The sequence below is a fragment of the Candoia aspera genome, chromosome 7 (assembly GCF_035149785.1).
Source record: "Candoia aspera isolate rCanAsp1 chromosome 7, rCanAsp1.hap2, whole genome shotgun sequence".
Lineage (NCBI taxonomy): Eukaryota > Metazoa > Chordata > Lepidosauria > Squamata > Boidae > Candoia > Candoia aspera.
Window position 1 is genome coordinate 14590731 of NC_086159.1, and position 13852 is coordinate 14604582.

The 13852-nt window shown below is 43.4% G+C and overlaps 1 protein-coding gene across 1 annotated transcript in view; it reads left to right on the forward strand.

Moving 5' to 3' along the window:
- The first annotated feature begins 2392 nt into the window (after positions 1–2392).
- Positions 2393–13852, forward strand: part of MICAL3 (microtubule associated monooxygenase, calponin and LIM domain containing 3) — a 190083-nt gene continuing 178623 nt past the window's right edge. The window contains exon 1 of the mRNA XM_063308572.1: positions 2393–2494. The gene's annotated coding sequence lies outside the window, so the exon portion shown is untranslated. The remainder of the gene's footprint in view (positions 2495–13852) is intronic.

Sequence of the window (13852 nt, forward strand, 5' to 3'; positions counted from 1 at the left end):
TGCTGCAATTATAGATATTAGCTATAAAAGACGAGGAGAAAAAAGAGGACACTGATCATTATGTTTCATTCCAAAGGGGGGTGGTGGTGTACTTTCAGACATTCTTCTTAAGCCTTTTCTCCAAATGCCTGTTTTCCTTGATTAATTGATTTTAATTTTTTTGCATGACAGACAGGAATGTACCACTACTGTCTGCTTAATGACTGCATCAGGAGTGCCATACTCCAAAAATGAGAACTAGGACCCATTTCAGGTTTTTCAAGAGTCTAGGGTTCTGTGAACCTTAGCATTCATTTTGTCCTTTAAAGCCTTCCAGCCCCCCACCCTGAAAAGTTGGTTTGTTTGTTTGATTTGTATGGCCACCCATCTCATCAAGTGACTCTGGGCAGTGAACAAAATAAAGAGCACTGGAGAATTATGTGCTCATGTTTTAATTACAAAAATAGAAGCATAGTAGAAGCACAGGATTTTAAAAAAATAGTGAAATCACTGTACATTAGATTCCAAGGGCATCGCATTTTACTTAGGAAAACTTCCTTTCTGGTTTAGCAGCTTGGACATCTGAGCTATTTCTTTGCTGGCTTAACATAACTGGATAGCATTATCTTCCTAAATTGGGTGTTAAATTCCAATTACTTGAGGGAGATCCCCAGCTATTAGGGACTGTTCCATGCTTTTTAATATCATTTGGCCACCCGCTCAGGAAAGCTAATTTTTTCATTCAGCATATTGACAGTTGAGATTTTTCTGTTTTGCTGGCATATCACCAAGCTAGAAGATGCCATCCTTCGCAGAAAGTATTCCTATGACTTCGTTTTCCATGGACCGTACGGATAAGGTGTAACCTTTAGTCGTGACCTTGGAATACAAGCCCAAGTGTTTATATGACTTTTACCGGATTATCTGTCTGTCTAGCGCTGGGAAAGTGCATTTAACGCGCATTTGAATTGGAATTCCCCATCTGGTTTGCTTAACAACGCAAAACTACAATTCCCAGGTTTCTTTCGAGAACAAACGGTCTAAGTTTGTTTCTTTCTCCGGCAGCCAAGGCTTCCATAGAAACGGCTTTTTGAGGCAGTAACGCTGATGTGTCCCGTACTTCCTTGAGAGTAACCTCCGTCTACTTTTTTTTTTTTTCGCGCGTGCATGGAGAGGACTGCGAAAGAAATTAATCTATTAATGTAGACTCGGCTGTGTCTTTTTACGCTTCGGGTCAGTTTGTCACAGCCAAAGCAACTTTGTTGCGGATTCTCAACGACCACAGTCCCAAACGTATTGTTTAGAGAAGGGATTGTGCGTCAGGAGTTTGAGGGAATGGAGCGTAATTCTCTGAAGTTTTTGCCGGAACAACGCCGCAAATCTTCCCCTCTATTTATCTGAGCAGAAGTGACCCCCAAGCAGCTTCTTTCTGGATGCCAGAGGCGTAAGATTGCAGCGTGCATTTTAAGGCGCCCCAACGACAGTCTGAGTGGTTTGTGTTTTCGAATGCTGAAATTCGGGATGTTTTGACGACCTGCGGCTAAAGCGCAGGGCTGGGCTTTCCAGCGCGCCGCTTATGCAGTATTAGGAAATCCTTCGTAAGCTCGAGCTGGCGGGAAAATACAGCCGACGGAGCTGGGCGCGATGCAAAACACCCAACGGCTCTCCTGAGCGATGTCGCTCCCAGCACGGTCTTCCCGATTCTAGGCGCCTCTTGGAATCTCCCTCTTTTTTTTCTTTTGGGGATGCTGCTGTTTTGCAAACAAGGGTAGAGAGGGAGGTCGCCGCTGCTCTCTTCTCACGTAGCCTGTGACGTGGCCGGCAGGACATATGTTGCTTTCTTCCGTGTCCCCGCGCGCGATCCCTTTCCCTACGGTCCCTGGGACGTTTCCAGACACCTGAACCACCCGTCCCCGTTACGGTCGTTGCTCCTTTAAGGGTATTGCGCCTCGGCCCTGCTGCAGTCCTTTGAGCCATGCTTTGCGCGCCTCCATTGGCCGCTCCGCTTCGCATCCCCCCACCCCGGATCGAGCCGTAGCCAACCGCTGCTCTTGCGCTTGTATCAAAATTCGAAGCGTACCAACTTCGCCACCGAGAGAGGGGCGCCAGCGGAAGCAACCAATAGGCTGCCGCCTCTCCCTGCTCCTTGGCGCAGCGTGTTCCCGCTCCGCCCCGGCGACGAGGGCCGCCTGTCCCTTTAAGGAGCAAAGAGCAGGCTGGCCCCTTCTCCCTCCCGCGTGTCCAGCAGCGGATAACCGCGGCCAAGGTGTGTGCGATCGCCCGGCGGCGCGGGGCGGCTGCTGTGGAGGTTGCACCGCCTCCCTCCATCTCCCGCCGGGCGAGGACAGCCTGGAGCGCTCGTTACGCCAAGCGGAGCGAGGAACGCCGAGTTCCCGGGACGCGCGCGCGCTCCGCGGAGGGAAACCAGCAGCCGGAGCGACCCGCCGCCCTGCGAGCAGGCTTGCCCGGGACTCAACTTTCCCCGCGCCGGGCACCGGTCATGAGCGGAGGGCAAGTACGGGAGGCTGCAGATCCCCGGCCGGAGGGAGGGAAAGCAGGGCGGGAGTGGGGCGGGCGCTGTGTCCCTGATGGCTGGCTTCCAGCCCCGGCGATTAGAAGCCAGCTTCGGCTGGCGGTGAGTTGGCATCGGCCGCTCTGCCCCCGCCACGGGAATTGGGGATTCGTGTAAGCCGGCCTGTCCTTGCATTGCCCGGGAAAGGTGATCTTGGGGGGGGGGAGGAGGGTGTCCTCTGCAGGGAAGTCTGGGTGCCGCTGGCCCCAGACCCGGACGGTCGCCTTGCAAGTGAATCAACGGAGATTGTGGGAGGGTTGATTTTCTGGGAACAGGAAGCCCTCTTCGCTCCCCCCGTCCCTTAGATAACAGGAGAGCAGCGCCCCCCCTCGGTGCTCCCTGAAGCGGAGCCTTTCCCTTCGGACCTCGGGGGCTGCCGGAGAGAGCGCCGGAGAAAGGGCTGAAGCGCCCGGTTCATTCCCAACCCCTAAGGAGGGAGCGGGGTTTGCATGTTCGGTGTTAGTTAAGCCAGGACCGTACCGCCCTTTTAAAATTATTCTTATCAGCGTAGTCCAGGCTTCGTTAACTCGGCGGCTTCCAAGCTGGTTTAGAGCACAGTTGCTATGATGCACAGGTAGCCCGCCGGGGGAGACAGGGCGAGTTTGTAGTCGGACGTCTTTGGAGCCAGCTAGGGCGAGGAAGGCTGTAGCCCTCGATGGCAGACCTTTTTGAAGCCCCCACCCCGTGCCCCTTCGCCTGCTCTTGCTGCTTTCGTGCGGGCTGGAGGAGGGCTTTGAGATGCAGTGGGCAGCGCTGGATTTCTAAAGTGCAGAAGCTTAAGCTGGCCTGGCGGTTACATTTCTGATCTGAAAGTTCAAGTCCAGCCGGTGTGTAGGCTGGCAGGAGAAAGGCATGGGCCATGTCTGGAAGCAATTTTGTCCTTACTGTATATGTCTGGGGGATAATTGATGATTTGTGGAGGAATAGGGTCATTCTGCTCAAAAACACTGCTTGAACTCTGTCTGAAAAAGATGTCTATTACTTTGCAATTCAGTATCATTCCTGGTTAGGGAATATATTAGCCCCTTAGGATAAGAATGGATGGAGTTCAAGTTTGCAAATTCTGCATCCTTTTCCCCAGTACTCTGAGACCCATCAATAATATCCTGTTGCAAAATGCATGTGTGTGAAGAACCTTGTTTCAGTTCTCAAAGTCAGAAACTGTTCACAGTTCTTGCACATATATGGTTGCTGTTTCTGGCTGCCAGGAGTCTTTGACAATCTGCTGAATAGTGTGCATCAACCAGTAAATCCAGATCCACCTTCTGCTGTGTCCCGTTGCTCCCCATATGCCTATTTTGCTGGGTAAAAAACATGATCTGCTACCAAGGACTATAAAGAAGAGCAATTACCTGAAAGTTGAAGCTAGGCTGGACTTGTGAACATGCTAAATCCCATGTGGGTTAGTTGTGGCTGAAGGAGAGCCAAAAGAAAGGAATGGAGAACAGCCCACATTTTAATGGTGGAGTCGTAAGGGAAGATAGTACAGTTTTACTTGTGAGTGGACTTCGAGGGGTAGAGTCAGGTTGAGGACTTGAAAGGATTTTGGAATTAGAAAGCTCTGCAACCTTTTCCTAATGATTTCAAATGGATTTGTTTAAGCAGGGCTTATTGATGAGCTATCTTGCTTAAATATGTAATGAGACATTGATAAATAATGAACTGGTAAACAGTTACACCTCTCTTATCAGAAGCATATTTTATTAGATACTACTTGTTGCTCTTCCTTCCTCCTGGGATTATTTTATGTATTACGTTCCACTGTATTACTCCAGGCACTCCTTATATTATATGTAAAGCTTCTTTCCCCAGGAGAAGTGTAAAGGTCTCCTTCCACATAAACTTGCAAATGGAAAGCCTGGTTTTGCTGTATGTTACCTTGATATATCTGGAGGAGATAATCCTTTGGGAGGCACAACTCCTGACTGCCCTTTCATTGAGTCAAGTGTTGGTTGTACATTAACCTTGGACTGAAGGAGAGGATCAGTTATTGCCATTTCTCTTCTGCAGGAAACCACCTTGAGTCATTCCTGTTACATTCAGAAGAATGATGCCCAGTACTGATGTCAGTCATGGAGAATGCCTGTTGGATTTTCAAGTATCATCATGTTCAGAACTGATGATATAGAGAGAGGAATTATGGGGAACGTTCAGAATTGAGATATTTTTCAGTAGTTCATTCTAAATTTTTCTGCTAGGATTTAGGACAGTATTATGTGTGTTGGATGTTGGACCTACTTTTCATTAGATGTGTCAATACCCAGTTGATTAAATAAGTATATTTCAGTTCAGTGAGTGGTTATCTCCTGGGAGTAAAGTTCAACCTACATATTGGATCCTAGACAGGAGAAAAGGCCATCATCTATTTCCCAGGTACATATAATCTCATCCTGACCATTAGGCTATGGCTGCAGAATTGTATGGGTAGTCCTCACCGACTGCCTCATTTAGTGACTGTTCAAAGTTATGACAGTGTAAAAAAAATCAGCTTTGCGACCAATCCTTGCATTTACAACCATCACAGCATCCTGCAGTCATGTGATCACCATTTGGGCACTATTTACGACTGTCGCAACATCCCGTGGTCACCATTCTTGTGCTTCACAGCTGGCTTCTGACAAGCAATGGAGAAGCCAGCAGTAAAATTGCAAATTGCATTCATGTGATGTTTCATTTAATGACCAAATGGGAAGTGATGTTGTCACGCTGTTGTGGTCATGTGATTTTCTGCTTAGCGATTTCAGTGTTTAGTGATGGAGTTACCTATTGTGGTTGCTGAGGGAGGACTATCTGAAACCCAAACAGATAATTTGAAGGGATTTTTCTTTCAGTATTAACATACAGAAAGCCTCCTCCAAACACTGATGCTCCATCTTAGCAGCATGTTTCTCTTTTGCTACTACCTCCTTGTAAAACCCATTTTACAAAAGAGTTATTCCAGGGAGAAGACTTACTCTGTAAGCTTCCATGTATTCTTTAATAGGCTTTGACTGTGGTTCAGATCAGCTCTGAAATCACAGACTTTGTGCAATCGTTATTTCCAGCAGAAGCTATCTTGCAGGGTCATTGCCGGGATACAATGAGTGGTGGAAGAACTGTGGATGTGCCTTCAGGGTGAGATGATGTTTGTAATGCATTTTTCATGTTTTGACTCATGCATGCATAATGGGGATTTGCAAAATGTCTTGAATTTTGAAAACGCCCCATTTTGAGCATGCAACAGTTCAAGCAGCTGTATTTCAGATTTTCTTTTGAATTCTTAGCATTTTATGCCCCCTTAGTATGTAACACTAGTATGCTGATGCTGCATTTCCCTGGCTTGTTTACTGCTGGCATGTCAACTTTAATACATCAGTCAGCACCAGTGTATGTAGTAAGCGTGCTTGAAAATGATGGGGTGCTCACTGAAAGATTACACAACGGTGGTCTCTTGTCTTAATAATTTTTTTCTTTGAGTAAAGCAGTAACACAGACCCTGTATGTTCCTATTTCTGCTTTATTGGAGAGCTCTTACCGGTCCTTTCTGAACTGGTGGAAGACCATCTACACTATTAACTATAGAAGGAAATAATGGAAAATTGGGTTTATTTGTCAATTACTTTTGCAGGCCATCCTTGGTTCAGTGCAGATAAGGCATCATTCTGTTCTTCCAACAACCTTGTAAGAGTGTTGAGATCTAGTTGTTTCTCCACTGGTATTCAGTTTTTCAGCTGAGAAGCATATGGACCCAAGATTCCCTCATCCTATTTCAGCTGTTAGCCTTTTGATCATAGAGTTTATCTGCTAGACTTGCCACTTGGAGGCTGATACCCTTCCATATCTGGGAATGGTATTGTACAGTACTGTGCCAAGGAGGGGAGGGCTTTCTCCCTGACAGGCTACTTTCCCAAATACTAGGAGGATTCATGGTCCAAACCCCCACCTTTGCTGCCAAGTGATATAACCCAGAAGGAGTTTTACTGTTTGCTGAAAGTTTTGCCACACGCTACCCTTTGTAAAAGAACAGCTGTTAGGTCTAGCAGACTAGTGTCTTTCTGATTTTCACTCCAGGTGAGATGCGCCTAGCTGAAAGCTTGGGAGGTTGTTATTAATAGATTATAAGAGAAATCATTTCCCTGCGTTATACCTGTAAGGTTTTTATGCCTCCGCTTGTGGCTCCAAATATATCCCAAGAACTTTGGAAACGTGGCAGGTTAACTCACTTGTATGCTGGGAAGAGGCCAAGTTTCCCTCCCTGGCATTCTTGAAGCTGTCTAAAACCAACGTTAAACTTCATTATAGTGAGTTTCAAGCAGATTTTAACAGCAGTGTCTGTTGATACTGATTTTGAGAGAGAATTTCAGGCTTTCTATTGTAAAATCTAGGTGTAGGATTATTGAAAGGTAAAGATATGAGTAACTATGTAATTTTATGTAACCATGCATATTCACTGTATTATAGTAAATGTCTTAGTCTGTTTTCCTAGAACTGTGCAGGTCCTGCCTTTGTTAATGTTAGGTATTAATTTGTGAATATTTGAAGAACTAGTGTATTCACTGCAAACACCAAATGACAACACATGGATGCGGATTTGGTTGTGCAAGTGCTGCAATTATGTACCTACATCAAGACATCTGGCACAAGTCTGTAAATTGTGGTATTTTTCTGATTGTGTTGCCATGCAGGTACCGCCAGTTGTGCCCCCTTGAGCTCTGCAGACTTCTGTGATGTGAACAGAGCTTCTGGCATGCAGCTGTAAATTTAAGCATGATGTACCTCTTAGTGCAGCATAGCAATTATTTTGCATAATGACTAAGTCTTAGCTAATGTAATTAACAGCATTGTTTCCAAAACTGTTGGCTGTTCAACAGTTTTGGAAGCCAATTAAAAAATTACCTAAAAGTGAAAGTTTGATACACAACCATCTAGCAGATTAAAACTGGTTGGAATACAGCTTTTGACCAGGTGAAAAAGAGAGTCTTCAGTGAGGTGGAAGGTGAGGGAAAACAGATCTCATGTTGCCACAAAAAGGCTTTTCCTCACTTGTTTCTATGCAACACTTTCCTCTTGAGTAGTCTAAATTTTAGTCTCATTTTTCCTCCCATTCCAAACCCTCTTTTTCAAAATACCCTTCACTTCCCTGTCATTGGCTCTCTTAGATTAATCCTGCTTTCCTTCAGCCAAAGTTATTTTGTGATAGGAAGGCATCTTAGCCAATCCCTGCTGAAAACTCTGAGCCACCCTCAAGGAAGCCCCTCCTGCATTAAACTACCATCTTTATGTTAAGGATCGTGCTTATCTCCTGGGAAACCTTGTGGCTTCTACACAATGTTTTGTTTGAAGGCACAGTGAAAAGTTGCTGAAATCAACAGCTGTAGTGGTGCTTGCCTAACTATTGTTGAAGAAGACCAGCACTTGTTTAATATTCAGATATACCAAATTACATCTTAGGTAATATGCTTCAGCTCACTACTGTTTGAAATCAAATTTATTGACAAGTCCTGAACATGTTAAGGCTTCTGAATCATTGCCTAATTTAACAAAGCAAGTGAGAATCTGATATAGGCTCAAGGCCAAGTACCAGCCATCACAATTCTTATAATTAAAGATTTTTAAAATAAAAACAAAACAAAAGCAAAAGCAAAAAAACTGAAAATGTTGAATCTTTAGCTAGAACTATTTTCCAGTTTCCAAGTGGACCTCGACAATAAAATGGAGAACCCTGATTGGTTGTGTTGGCTTTAAACCTGAAAATCAGGACAGTGTCTTGCTATTGCTTGCCCAATTTCTTCACCTATTTTTACACTCCTGTGAGGAATTGCAAAATATTAACACCTACTCTTAAGAAATCTTTCCCTTAAGAGTTCAGAAAGTAAGGTCAGTGATGTTCGTCTTACGTAACAGAGACACTTCTTTTCAAAAGCTAAATTTGGAACAAAGTAGGAGTTCACAGTTGTCTTAAAGAGGTCAAAATCAGTGGTGTGTTCAGCAGTAAACTTACACGTTCTGCACAGTGTGAATGTGGAATAAAATTCTTGGCAGAAGAATTAATTACAAATACAGTGCTGTACTTTAGCCCTGCAAATTCAAGACCTGTGTTTCTTTTTCTGCCATGGCTACTTAGAGGGATAATCACTGACATAAATTTATCAGACATATGTATCCGTACTCATAACAATATGATATTGAATTACATGAAAGATAGTTGTGAGGCATTTAAAAATCTCCCTCACTTGAACACTGTGCAGCCAACTTAAGATCAGTAAATGCCTACTAAACCTTGGCTCCTTAGACCCCTCTGTTCAACAGATTCAGGTATTACAACTTAGTGGAATTAAAACATTCATTATATAGTAAAACCTCAATTCAGTGGACCTTGATGTAATGGATTTTGGCTGCAGTGGGCTAATTTTTCACTTAAACTGCTTCTGGAAACAGTGGACAAACCTGTTGGATCTGAAGTCTGTCCCTGTTGTTTCTTCTGCCCAGCTTTTGCATGCCAAGCGACCCACACAGGCTTTCCTGTTCCCACCTTCCACCCCTTGTACCACCACCACTTCTCTCCACTGCCACTACTGCTCAAGATCTACTTGATTGACGTCCCTGCTGCCACCCACCACCTGTTGCCTCTTCCCACACCTTGCTTGATTGTAACACTGCAGAAGCTTGTGAGCAGCATCACCTGCCATGCCAAAGCCACACTGCACAGACCACCCCAGTATTGCTACTCTCCCTATTGCCCTCCTCCTTCCACATTTTGCTCTTCCTGACCAACAGTAACTAAGCAAGGATTTACTCTTCCTGCTACAACCCATTTAATGCCACTGCCACCAGGAACATGCCACACTGGCACTTCCTCCTCCTGTTCCATTTTGATAGCATCTCTTCCTTTACACCAGTGTTTCTCAGTCTCAGCAACTTTAAGATGTGTGAGATGACTGGCTAGGGAATTCTGGGAGTTGAAGTCCACACATCTTAAAGTTGCTGAGGTTGAGAAACACTGCTTTACACTGTAAGGTTGGGCTCTTTGCTAAGGGAATCCTTGCATTGTCAAAAAGTAAAACATGAAGAATTGTTAAAACTCTAGGCTTAAGTCATATTCTCACTACTGAGAATATACCACTCTTCTTTAGTTTGATGAAGGGTTCTATCTGTCTCTTAAAGCCAGGGATGTTGGAAGTCATACGGACTTTTCATTGTAGGAGGAGCTCTGAGGAAAACAAGCACTTGAATTGAATAATAGTGACAGATGGCTCGAAGTTCTGCTGACTAGCAGAGCAGAGAGCTATAAGGCGTTGACTGTCAGTAGAACCAGGCACCAACAGAACAAGACACAGAAGCTTCAAGAATTAATATGTGTGCCAAAATTTGCCCCTGAGGTGATAATTTAATGGAAGACTAAAAGAGAGCAAAGACAGCTATGCCCTCAGATCAACTTAGTGTGGATGAGTCTAGCCAACACATTATGTTCATAACTGCAATGCCTACAGCATATATAATTAAAATTAAAATTTTAGTTGAATATTCAATTTAATTAAAATATTTTAAAAATTAAAATATTTAATGCTTTTTTGATGTCCACACCAGTGAAAACCCACCCCTTAGGCATCAAAAAACAAGTTGGAAGGGTATTACATTTTATTACAAACATGAAATAAAACCTTTTTCCAAGAATGGGACCTGCTAACTAAGGTCTAAGTCCCATTGTTTTCAGGGGCAGGTGTGTTAATTCCTATTGCTGGACCATCACTGCAAATGTGAAGTGAGTAATCTTAAGGGCATCTCCACCCCAGCATTTCCCAGGTGTGTTGGGAAAGACACTTGCTGAATTTCATGATAGCCAGGAATTTGAGTCCTGCACCTCTGGAAACGATCGGGGGGGGGAGGAAGCCTGGTGCCCCCAGCCCCAACTGGGAGAGAGGCAGAAAGAACCTGGGAAAAGGTTACATCTTACTCATTTATTTGCAGGTTTTGTGTACAGTACTCAATCTCTATGGCAGTGTTTCTCAACCTTGGCAACTTTCAGATGTGTGGACTTCAACTCCCAGAATTCCCCAGCCAGCATGGCTGGTTGAAGAATTCTGGGATTTGAAATCCGCACATCTGAAAGTTGCCAAGGTTGAGAAACACTGCTCTGGGACTTTGGGCAGTGTATGACAAAGCAAAACAGAAGAAAAATAAATAAATGAAACAACATGAAATAAACAACGGTCACCTAATAACCATACGGAGAATCAGTTTGGTGCAGTGGTTAAGGCACTGGGCTAGAATTCTGGAGACCATGAGTTCTAGTCCTGCTTTGGGCATGAAGGTGACTGTTGCTTGTTTGTTTATTTATTTCTCACATTTCTTCACCGCCCATCTCACCAAGTGACTCTGGACAGTTTACAATTCAAGCATAATATCAGGACATGGGTATTTCATGCATAGTGGGTTTCTCCAGGCACTTGGCCACCACATTCCGTGCCAGCTGCATCTTCCAAACCGTCTTCAAAGGTAGCCCCATGGAATGTGTGTGGTGATAGACCACCTGTGTGATGATCAGGGTACAAGTCACCATTGTAAGAGTATCCTGGTCTAAACAGAGCCATCACTTGCACACCAGTTATCTTGAAGAACTTAGAAATAATACATTTTATAGGGCTTTCACACTATTGCTGTTCGACAGCTTCCTGTCAGCGGTGTTGGAGGGTAAATTTTGGAAAATCACCCTTTTTTTAGCCCCATTTCCTGGATGGACAGAAGAGTGTTGTGTATCATGTGTTTTGGTGGATAAAGAGCCTAAAATAACTCTTGCCATTGCTAAGCCTTTAATTGTAGCCTCGATGCCCTTGTCAGATACCCTATAGCCTAGATAATCAAGTTGGGTTTTGTGAAACTCACATTTGGAAAGCTTGGCATAAAGCTTGGCATCTCTAAGCTTACTTAACACCTGTTTGAGAAGGCGTTGGTCTTCCTCCTCAGATTCAGTGTAAATGAGCATATTGTCCAAATAAACCAGGACCGCTTTAAACAAATGATCATGTAATACTTCATTAATCAATTGCATGAAGACCCCGGGCGCCCCTGCTAACCCAAAAGGGAGGACTTTGTGCTGAAATGAACCCAGTGGACAATTAAAAGCGGTTTTTCACTCGTCTCCAGCTCGTATGCGGATGCGAAAATAGCGAAGTAGACTAAGCATGCTCATAGGCCTTTTTATTATGTGTGTTTTATTGTGTTTTTGTGTTGTCTGGGTCAGTGACCCATAATAAAGATACTTACTTACTTACTAGTCAAGTACCTGCTACCAAAACATCTGATGTGTAGGCATTCTCTCCTGATTTTAAGAATAATGCCTTTGGGAATGCACTGTAGACCAGGGGACACACATGGTCATCACACCCTATTGTCATTCCCCACCCCCCACTGTCCCCAGCACACTGCCAAAATTTGGTGACAAAGTGGCTAGATTTCTTGGTATGGTTTCAGCCTATTTTTCTTTTTTAAAGAATTTTATTAAGTTTCAGGCAAAGATAAAAGGTACAGAAAAACAAAAAAACCACGAAGAAAAAAGTGTGGAAACACAAGAGAAAACTTTTTCAAAATTACAAAAAGAGGTGACTTCTGACTTTTAACAGCAAGGATATACAACAATTTTCTATAATCAATCCCTTACTCTATATTAAACCAAAATCACATTATTTCTATAAATCCCTCCATTGGCACATTGTAAAAATCACTAAATACAGTTGCTCCCTCCCCTTATATTATTAAACCCCTTATATACCTCCTAATCAACTCCCCCCCCAATGATAACATTTATTTAATTATTTCCTTCCTAATACTATTCTTTACATTCCTGTCTACTATAATAAAGATCAAACTAAAAAACATATAAATTGTCTGCCATTATACTTGATAATACAGCAATTTTAATAATCCCATTAAACCCAAAACCAGACATTTATTATTTTTAATTATACCTTAAGAATCTTAATCCAAATCATTAAAGTTAAATGAAATCAGCCAAACCCTAAAAGCAATCCAGATAAATATTCTTAAACCCTTGTCCCACTTCAAAATAAACCAGAGCATTTACATATCCCCACAATGCGCACACAGCTTTTTTCTTCTTCTTTTTTCTAAAAAAATCAAACAGCCCAACTGCCTCCCTCAAAAACTCCGACTTCTCTTCAGGAGACCTCCCATACATAATAACCCCTTCTTTTCCATGGCGTTCCATCAGAAGATCAATTTCACTTATAGCTTGCAACTTGATCTCTCCCTTTAATTTCTTCAACTTGACTATCCGATCTTTATCCAGCATTTCAAGAGAAGTCCCGATCACATTCTTAGACATTTCTGTCACTGTTAAATTCCTCAGTTTCATCCATGATATCCCCAACCAGATGACACATGTTAGACCTCATATTTTCCACAATGTCCTGAATGCCTTGCAGAAAAACTTGGTAGGAATCAAAAAGAATCTCTTTAAAACCTTGGTGAAAGTCAGGGAAAGTCTGTTTAAAATCCTCCATGGCTCAAGCATTAGATTATGGCACCCCCTAGGAGCTTAACCAGCAAAAGTTGAAGATATAAAAGAATTCCAAAATGTGTTTACACAAGTGAAAGTGAGATATGCATATGGTTCCCCAGGGAAAGTAGAAGCAGAAAACTGAAAGTTCAAAACAGCCAGTTTGACACATAGGAAAATGCTAATATCTTCAAATTTAGTACAAAAATAACAACAGGGAGACAATTATTTACTCTCAATCCTCCATAATATTTGGAGGGAAAACAAAGTCCAAAATTTTAAAAGAATTTTTTTTTAAAATTGATCCCAGAAATAACAATAAGCACCAAGACAGCCCACTTCTCTTTGCTGTAAAAAGCCTCTTTTAGGGTACGCATACTTAAAAGAAATATAATTGGGTGATTTAGAAATGGGGTGACCGGTCTTTGTGTCCCTTGAAGGCTACAGCACGGCTTGGAAAATGGTGATATCCCAGCCTTCCAGTTGCTCTCACCAGTCGAGTGCTAATGCTGTTTGCTATCTTCTGGCTGCAAACAGCTGTCCAGAGGACAGATGGGGTGATTCCAGGTGTTTTCCTTTTTCCAGAAAAACACTCCTGGGCTTCAGGAAAAGCCTGCCTGAGCCCCAAAAAACTGCTGCATTGTCAGTTCTGCCCGCTGAGCCCATGGGCACAGCTGTTCAGTCTGTCATGTCCCCACCAGAAGACGATTTCAGCCTGTTTTTGAAGGCTTGGAGTAGTTTTAGAGGATGGGTGTGAGACTAGTTTGCCTGAGGAAGGCTTTGTGCTCCCATCCCTGCCCTTAAAC